The 9,969-nt window shown below is 40.6% G+C and overlaps 1 protein-coding gene across 5 annotated transcripts in view; it reads left to right on the forward strand.

Annotated features, from left to right (window-relative positions):
• The window catches only part of PDLIM5 (PDZ and LIM domain 5), a 122,117-nt gene that overhangs the window by 11,150 nt on the left and 100,998 nt on the right, over positions 1–9,969 (forward strand). The window lies entirely within an intron of this gene.

Genomic DNA, 9,969 nt, shown 5'->3' on the forward strand with positions numbered 1-9,969 from the left:
GGGTGGCACTACTCATTTGTCTTTGTATCAATAGAGGGTTCTCAATGGGAAAGCTTCTGAATGAACTTGCAACCTAATTTTCCCTGTGCAACCAGTTCCACACTAGTTTCAGGGGAAAATAGGACCTTTCTGGGCCACAATGCTGGGGAACACATGAAATGGTGGTGAAACTTGGCATGCAGGGAAACAGGTGCCCAGTCTGTATTTTAAAGGGCAAAGAAGCAGTTTTCATGTGCCCTTTCCTCTACATTATACTGCTTGTTCCTAGTTATCCACAACGCAAAATGTAGCATGAGAAACCACCCTAACTGAATCTGTTTCTACCTTATATTCATTTCAAAGAAAAAGCATTTACTGACAGGCAATAACAAAGAAGCAGATGGCTAGTTGCAAAACATCCAAAATGAGCCTTTGGGCAAGTTCCACACAAGTACATTCTGTTTAATGTAAACAAGGAAGAATTAGACTTTGTTTTTCTTATTTTCATACTAAACTCAGAGGGCTGGCTACTCCAGTCAGTGTCCCCACCATTTTGAAGAGCTATTTTTAGTTGAAACTGCTTTCTCATTATTCATTTGTCGATGGTTATCTTTAAGGGCATTGTGAGAAGAGACAGGGAGTTGAAAGGTTTGTTTGTTTTTCTTGGTTGAGTGCCAGGAGATAATATGGGTTCCTAACTTTTTTGAAAGGAGGGGAGAAAGCCTTCCATCCTACTATCCATATAAGGAAATGCATGACAGAAGATTATCTTTTGTTTGCTTAAAATAGTGGGAAAATTGGTATTTCCTTGACCAAATAAAATGTTTTTCATAGTTGGCTTCTGAACTTTAGGAATGCAGCAAAACCCTGTCAGTTTACGCCTTAAATGGATGCATGCAGTAAGGTCTAAATTGTTTTTTCTTGTGTCTGAAGATAGCTTTAATTTTAAAACTTGCTTAATTTAGTTTACTGAGAGTGACTATTCTGAGCAACAACCTAATTTTTTACTGCATCATATGTTTGATGTACGATACCAATGTGCTTGTCTGCTAGGCGGGAGTGAAACTTTCCCCATCAGAGAAAATCTACATTCATCCATTGGATTCTGTTTGTACTTGTGCTCTGTGTAATCCCTTGCCACCTATTTATCTCTTTTTTTATTGATTGATATTTTGTACTTTATTTAAAAGCATCAAGAGTCTGGCATACTTCTTTTTTTACCTACTTACTTAAGTGCCCACTTCACAAAATTGGCTCAGACTCAAGACATGACAACTTAGTCTGCAATAAACTTGTTAATCCTACAGGAGCCACAAGCAAGTCTCTTTGTGCTTGCTGCAATGGACTAACACAACCTCTCTGGAATTAGACACTTGATCAGGAGCTCCAAAATTTCCCAGGTGCCTCGCTGCCAGAGCACTTGGTAGTATTGCCTTAGGAATATGAACCATTTTTTTCAGCCTTTACTTGGCTGTTTTGTTGCTTTTCTTTGCATCCTTTAATGCTCTCAGAAAAACATGGTTGTGTCATACTTACTTTTATTCCTGTTTCCCTTGCACATTTGTTTTACTGTTGCATCATATTGGCTTGGCTCCCAAGTTAACTAAAGGAAATTAATTCATGGAAGGAAAGTTTCTCATCCCTTCCTTCCCCTTGCAATCACCTGCACCCTTTGCAAAGGTATTCATATGAATAGTGGCCTGAATGATGTAGAATGGGACATGGTGGGTATTATGGACGTGGAGAATTATCGAAAAATTGGGGAACTTTCCTATGTGGACTTACTGAGTTATTTAACTTCTATTTGGGGATTCATGCCATTGTACTGATGATGTGAAGATAATCCACAGGGAGCCTAGAATTATTTTGTCATTTGCATTCTCTCCCCACCCCCAATCAGTCGAGTTGTTACAATCACTTCTTCAGGATCTCTTTAGTGACTCACCTTTAGCGTCATAGCCTTAGCTACTTTACATAATTTTGTCTTGTGTGGATCTTGCACCCAGCCCAGCTTTCTAGATGTTCAATGAATATGAATTTAAGCTCGGAAAGAGCCCATGACTTTTATTACATAACACTCTGTGCATGTTACGCTTAAGTGCTAAAGCAAACACTCTACATGCAACCCAAAATATCTTTTAAACATATGGTCTCTTGGCTTATATAGCTTCTTTGTTCTATGTCAGTAATAGATGGGGGTTGAGGGAATTGGTCTTTCCCATTTTCTATCATGTGCTTGGCAGCACTTCTGCAATATACACAATTCATTTGTGGCTCATGGTAGGTAGAGAAAAGGGAGCACTTTGCCTTTCAAAATTAGTAGAATGTATATGGGTTACTCAGATATGCAAGATTAGTCTTTTGGGAGCTGCTGCTCAAGGACATGATGGTCAAATGGTATTTTATAGGACAGTAAAATAGTGTTTTGTGTTTTTCCCCTACTTGCATTATAGTTAGCAAGCTGCAACACAGACATAACAAACTGCATAAGACAAGGAATTGATGTGAAATATTAAAGTTAACCAATGCAATAAAAACAGTAACTAAGAGTCACCATTTATCAAACTGATTATTTGAATTATAATAAGAAGTATTTATTACAAAGGGAAATTGAAATAAATGTAAGCAAGCTGATACATTATTATAGTATCTGTGATCCATCAGCACAAAAAATGAGAGCTTGCATGGTGCTGTGTTGTGCAACTCCGGGCCATCTACATGAGTTCAGTACAGTGGTACCTCGGGTTACAGACGCTTCAGGTTACAGACGCTTTAGGTTACAGAGTCCGCTGACCCAGAAATAGTACCTCGGGTTAAGAACTTTGCTTCAGGATGAGAACAGAAATCGTGCTCCGGCGGTGTGGCGGCAGCCCCATTAGCTAAAGTGGTGCTTCAGGTTAAGAACGGACCTCCAGAACAAATTAAGTTCTTAACCAGACGTACCACTGTATAGCAGAGTTTGGGCACAATCAACCTGTGCACCAAGTTAGGCCCTGCACAGATCCTAATTTGTCCTGGCAAGGCTGCGTCTCCTAAGCCATGCCTCCTCACCCCCTCCTGCCAGGTAGAGATGTGGCTGTGAGAGAACCAAAGGAAGCTTAAAAGTATGCTCCCAATTATTTGTTAGCAAGCAAGTCTTGCTGTCTTCAATGATTAGGAACTCTGCAGGGCCTTCTGTCACCACTGATGGACATTGGCGGCAAACCTTGCTTGCCAAAGAACAATTTGAGGCACTCCCCATCCCTATTCTAGCAACCAAAATTGGAGCAAGACCGCAGCAGCTGTATGTATCTTAATTGTGCCCTTCCATGTCATTGGTAGATTAGGTCATGTTGTTAAACCATTGGTATGGTAATTCTCTTTGCTGCCTTTGGGTTGATGTTACTTCTGGGACTGAGTTCCAGTAGTCATGAAGTGTTGCAAGCTTGACATTGTACCAGACAACTCTGGATTAAAAATTAGGAACAGGCCACTGTTCCTTTGGTTTCTGCTTCCCTCTCTTGTGGATGACAAGGCAGTTTGTAGAATCATATGGTGCTGCCATCATCCTACCCCAACTTAGCCCATGTGGTGGAGCATTCTTATTACTGTTTGCTAATAGAAGTAGCATCTTGCTGGACCAAGGCTGAACCAGGATGCATGATTGTCCCCCATATGACTGCGTTAAACAGCAAGAAAACATGTGAACCAGAATCACTGTAACAGAGCATGTTGGGTATAACCATAACTGGTTTTATGCAATCCAGAATTTTTCCCTCTGTCTCCTCTGACATTCCAACAGATTTGGGGGCACATATCTTGAACTGCACACTTATTCCTACTTCCTTTGTTATTTGTGGAAGCCTGGCTATTGTCATTGATCTTTTGGTTAACACAGTACAGATACTTCTGTGGCTGCAGCATACACGATAGACGTTTCAGACTTTTGGAGAAGATCGTGGGCTATAAGCTAAGCCAGTGAGGGTTGTGGTAATCATTTCCAGCTTTGTCAATGTGGTGCAGAAACTCCAAGTGACCTTCACGATCTTTCCCCTTTGTGGTATGTCTGTGTTTCCCAGTGTTGTTAAGTGACATTCTGGTGCCTAACCAGATGACACATTTCCTTTTTTGGTATTTTGTAAAACAGCTTCTCAGATCAACTTCAGGAAGAAATAGTAGTGGTTTGCATTTTTGTATTGTGGGTGCAGAAGTTGAAGGAACGGGTGTGTTTAAAGAAGAATGGGGTATTGGGACTTCGCATAAAACTACGCTGTCTGAGTGTGGATCAGATATCACCTTATGCTTCAGTCATAGAAATACACCACACCAAGGAAACTGAGTGGTTTCTAGGAGGTGTGCTTACTGCTGTGTTGGTGCAAAGTTGCAAGCTGTGAAATTACAGTAAAGTTGCCTGCAGGTAGACTGGCACAAATTGGGGAGTGGAATCTTTCTAAATTTAATTGTACATTATATGGTGAACTGAGCTCCTTCAAAGAAGTTCTCAGAACCAAACTTTGCAACACTTCTTTAAAAAGTGGAATAAGATCCTCTTCCAGTGCCTCTGGCCTTTTGGACTGCTCCAGTTTCCTCATAGAAGATTTCCCCCTCCAGATTGAACTTTTAAATCAAATGCTGATCATGGCAGGATTAAGTGTCATGAACTTGTTTTGATACTTGACCTGGGTGAGACTGCTGCCTTAAGTACTTAATGAATAGCCTAGGTCAGCTCCATAACTGTGCAGAATTAAGTTGCTGTCTGTCACTGACATGGCACCAAACATTCTGTTATCAGCCTTTGTCAATATTTTGTTCTAGAATTGAATTAGCTCATGTGAATCCATGTTTGCTGGTGAGTTTAGTTATATATGAAATATACTAAGGTGATTTATATTGGTAATCATTTGTATATGTATACTCATATTTTTTCAAGCGCACATATGCAGTGCTAGAAACTCAGATATGTACGCTAGATGCCAAATGGCTCCTTAAACCAAGGTTACAGACACCAAAATGGAATGTTTCGTTGTCATTTTGGGACAAGACGGCTGTAAAGTCTTATTTTTCAAAACAATGGGCTGGCTGTGATTGATTCTCATTTAAACATCTGGCTATTTCAGACGACAATCTTGAGCTAAGAAGAAAAGTCACTTTCCCCAGGGACAGTCCACATATATATATATTGGCCTATTCTGACCTCTTCCTCTTAGTGGTGATTGCTCCTGCTCAGGCTGCACAGAAATAGCATTTTGGTTCCAGAAATTCATTCCGATTGTGCAGATAAAATACAACTGATAGAATTCTACAGGATGGGGTATTAGTGTGTACAAACAGTCCAGATCCGATGATTACCAGGCATGTACCTCCAGAAGGTGGAAATGTCAGGCACCATCCTGGTGCCCAGGCGTCTTCACTTGGTCAAAAGTGGTCAAAAGCCAGGTTCAAAATGCACCTGGCTAATTTTGAACACTGCCCATGTGGTCTTGTTAGACTTTCTTAATGGATGTTAAGTATTGAGAAGTGACTTTTCACACAGCTGCCCTATGTGACCTTAGCACCCTGACTTCCACTCTCAGTGATATTCTGCAATTATAGCACTGAAGACTCTTGATATTTAAGGACAGATTGAGGTGCTAGTAGTGCTATAGTGTATCACAAAGCTGCATCTTTTTTGGAGAGTTCTTCAAAGCTGTAGTGCTCAGCTGCTGAATAAAGTACTTTCATATATGAAGTAACTAGTTCATCTGCAGATAAGGGCTCTACAGTCCTACTATGAACTTCTATGAACAATAGAGATGTTGGTAGTGGGAGAAGACTGTCACTTCCATTCACTCCTTGTGGACTTCCCAGAGGCACCAGTTGTCCACTGTCTGAGGAAGGATGCCAGACTGAATGAACCATTGGTGAAAATGTGACTAAATGGCCTGTCATAGAGCAAGCTTTCATTTTGGAGTGCTGCCTTGTTGGCTCAGCTTGCAGCGTGAATCATGAATCAAGCAGACGCCAGTCTGAAGTTGGTCTGAAGATTGAACCAATGCACACTGGAAACATTGGTGGCTACAGAGAAATAGGAGCCATGTAATAAACTGTATTGGTGCAAGATTGGAGCCTACACTGCTGCCATGGCACTCTACTTGGGGACAGCATGGAAACTTCATTTGGTTCTGAATATGATGGCTAGACTTTTGTGGGGGGGGGGGGGTGGAAAGGCAGATCATATCATGCCAGTTATGTTTCAACTTCATTGGCTTCCAATTTGTTTCTGGGCTCAATTTAAGGCTCAGGGATCCAGGGGTGGGGTGGGGGCACATGCCAGTGGGTGAGCAGATCAAGAGGCAACAAGGAGCAACAGATGTGACTCCTGCCTTTTGTGCAATAGACTGCATTCCAGTCATGCCTAGTCATAGGTTTCTACACTTCCACCTGTGTCTCTATCCAGGCAAGCAAGAGACATTAGCATAATTCTAAGACACTTTCCAGCCAGGCAAAAGCACTCAAGGGCATGGAGCAGAGCCAGTTAGGCATGTGGCCTGGGGAAAGTCCCAAGGGCCAGGGAGACTTGGACCACCACTTTCAACCCTTGGGCTCATGGATCCCTACCTCTGATCTAAAGAACCACCTAAGGAATTGCCTCTTTGCCATAAGAGGCTGCCTGAGATTTGCAATTCAGTTTCTGAAGCATTCCTCATTGTCCCTTTGCCAGTGAAAATACAGCTGTTGGGAAGCAAAGACAAGGTCTTCTTAGCATATGGAAAAGCTATTGTGTTAAGGTGGACATTTTTTTTTAGTCGAGCTTTTTTATGTTATTGGTCTGCTGCTGATGGTGTTTTACTGTCATTTTTATTGTCTTAAAAAAAACACACCATTGTGATTTATATTTATATCATAAGCCTTTGCGAATTGGATTTTGTTGCATGTAAATTTAGGATATAATGTCCAAATAAATAAAAATCGAAGTCAAGGTTAGTTTTACAGTTTATCCAACACTGGGAATACTTTGAGCTAAAATCAAGCTAAAAATTCTTACTTCATACTTACTTCAACATATTTGCTTTCCCCCCAGCTTTTGGCGGCTAATGGAGAATTGCCTTAGTTTTCACTTGTTCAAACAGCAATGTCATGTTAATGGTAGCTGCCAATCTGATAAGATGGTGGTTAGCATCTTGCTAAAAATAAAATGCTTTCTGAGGCAGCTGATTTGCATGCATATAGAGAAAGCCACACTCAAAATAGTTGAATGTGGTAGATTTTGATCTTGTAAACAAACAAAAACAAACAAACAAACAGAACTAAACTTCGGTTGATTAACTGTTTTCACTTTTCCATGACTATAGAACAGGAGAAGTTGCCAGCCTTTTTGGACCAGAAGGCACAGCTTAGATTTTGAGAGAGTTCTGGTGGCACCTATCACAAAATAATTGCTCTGTGCATGCGCGCCAAAACACAAAAATAAGAGACGGCCACCACGACAACCTTATGGGAAGTTAGCTATGCCCTGCTTGTGGAGATCACACAATATTGATATCTTCCTCTCTATTGCACACAAACACTCTGATACTTTTGTTAACCAATAGCAGCAGGGAACATTCCTCAGTTCCAGGGAAAATATACAAGGTAGCCACACGGCACTTGCTCTCATTTCACATAAATTGCTTTAAAAGTACCTGCACATTTTGACCCATAACTTTCTTTCCAGGAGGACTAGAGACTTGCTTAAAACAACAACAACTCAGAGTCTAGGGCAGCTTCCCAGGGCCATCAGTAAAAGCCTTTGCCCAAGAGTGCTGGGTTGGCAAGCCCTGATATAGAAGTTGAGGAGAAAGCATAAATACGACAAGTGATGGTTTGAGTGTTCTTTGTATCTGCAACTTTGACTCACTTTTAGACAAACTCCTCTCCTTTCACAGTCATTGCAGCTAAAGTCTCGTGCATCAAGATACAGTGTCTAATGAAACAATTTTGCTACTAGCTTGCACAGAGCTTGGTTTCAAATATCCTTCAGGGTTCAGCTTCTTCAGTCTGTGTGAAATTCTAGTGTACAGCTGGAAGGCTATGAGCACTATTTCCTAACTTCTTTCTTTTTTGTCATCCTTAACAAATACCTTCCATTGTGCCAGAAAGTAGATGCTGTATGCAACAGTTAGCGCAGCTGAAAGTGTTGCATCAATTCCACCACCCACCCTGGATATTTATTTGTTATATGCTGGGTCATATGTAATTTTATCTTTGAATGCAGTAACACAATACCACAACTTGGAAAGCGTGCATTTTACTAGCATGCCTAACTTCTCCAGCAGTATAACGTGTGAAATATCTTTGAGCAAACAAATTAAAATGGAAGTTTGCCCACATTTTTAGGAGTGTGAAGGTACTGGGATACTGGTTTCCTTGTGCTTCAATAGTGGTTGTTTTTTTTAAAAATAATAGACAAGAGTTTTACTTATTTATGTAGTTAATTGGAAAGTTTTGGTGACACATCATCAGGATATGTTTTACCACTTTAAGTTGCAGTCAATTGCATTAAGATTTAGTTCAGGTGCTATGAAGTCCTTGTACTTCATTGTACAGCTTGTGACACCTAGACTGGTAAGTGGTGCTATGCAGCCATTGCTCCAGAACTGCTAGTTAGCAATTATCCAACTGCATGTGTACGAAAAGCTATAAAGTGTTGTGTGTTTCTCATGCCTTTTATTGTCTTTTCCTTTTAATAGCCTGGGAAAAAGCTCCTAACATTTACTGGATTTTTAAAAGCACTTTCTCCCCCCTAGCTTCCCCAATGTGTCTTACTGCAGCGTATCCTGTACGTTTATGCCCATATGCCAAACCAATGACATGCTCCACATCTTTTTACTGCAATAATCCATCCAGATGCTAACTAACTCCAGGCCATTCCCATGAAACCTCCCACTGCAAACCGAGATTGCTTTTCCATTTCGGTTATGCACATCAGACATCGAAAGGCATCAGACACCGAAAGCATCAATCATTAAGTCCTTTCTCTCTCTCCCCCCCCCCCAGCTTTCTGTAAACAGTGCTTGATTTACCTTGCAGAGTGAAATTGTTGGCCATGAATTGCCCAGGCTTTACTGGAATAAAATAAGCATCCGTTTTAGAAACTTTAAATCTTAAGCTGCCTAATGCTGGCTTTTTGGTTGATGGCAACTAATTGCTACTTTACCATCCCTGAAGAGGAAAGGTCTTATCCAAATACCAGTGATGTGCATGCACAGAAACAAGCATTTATATGTGGGTCATCTGTAATGGCAATGTATCAGAATGCTGAGTAGTGGTGGAGAGGGCATCTGGGAGCACTGTTTCAGCTGGCCCTGGATGCAGGGAGACCATGCTGGCCCTGGTATCTGGGTGTGTAGTCATATGCCTTCTCTAATTGTGGAGAGAAATGTGTGATGGACTTCATGTCACAATTTTCTTTGATGCAGTAGCTTCCAAATTTTTAAACGAGCAAAGTATATGCATTGAAAATTCAGAGTAAAGTACTGTTATGTATGTTTCAATTCTACAAATTAATGTCTGGTATGTGCAACAGTCTACACTGGAACACCATGTCCCCAGATTCCAGGAGTGTGCATTTATGACGTGTATGACCTCTGATCTATATCACTTTGGAATCTTGGTTTCAAAGTTTGCTTAGGAGTGCTGTAATCAGTAGTGGATGCTGAATGTGCTACTTGTTTGTGCCTGTTTTTTCCTAGCACCTACTACACACTGGTTCATCAAGCAAGCACTGTTTAAAATTTGTCTTAAAGACTTAAAATCAGAGTATAATATTCCGTTTTTAGATACTGTGTTTTAATATATAATTGAAAAGCGCTTCTGCATATGATGTGTTGGAAGTGGGCATAACATTAAAATATTCTTTAAAGTATATTAACTTTAAATTTTTGTCTTTCTTCCAGGCATCTGTTGTGTGTTTCAGTTCCTTGTAATCTTATTTGCACATCTGGACATAAGCAGAAATTTTTACTAAAAGCACGATCCAGGACTTTTGGAAAA

The sequence above is a fragment of the Podarcis tiliguerta genome, assembly GCF_965153285.1.
Source record: "Podarcis tiliguerta genome assembly, chromosome: 9".
Lineage (NCBI taxonomy): Eukaryota > Metazoa > Chordata > Lepidosauria > Squamata > Lacertidae > Podarcis > Podarcis tiliguerta.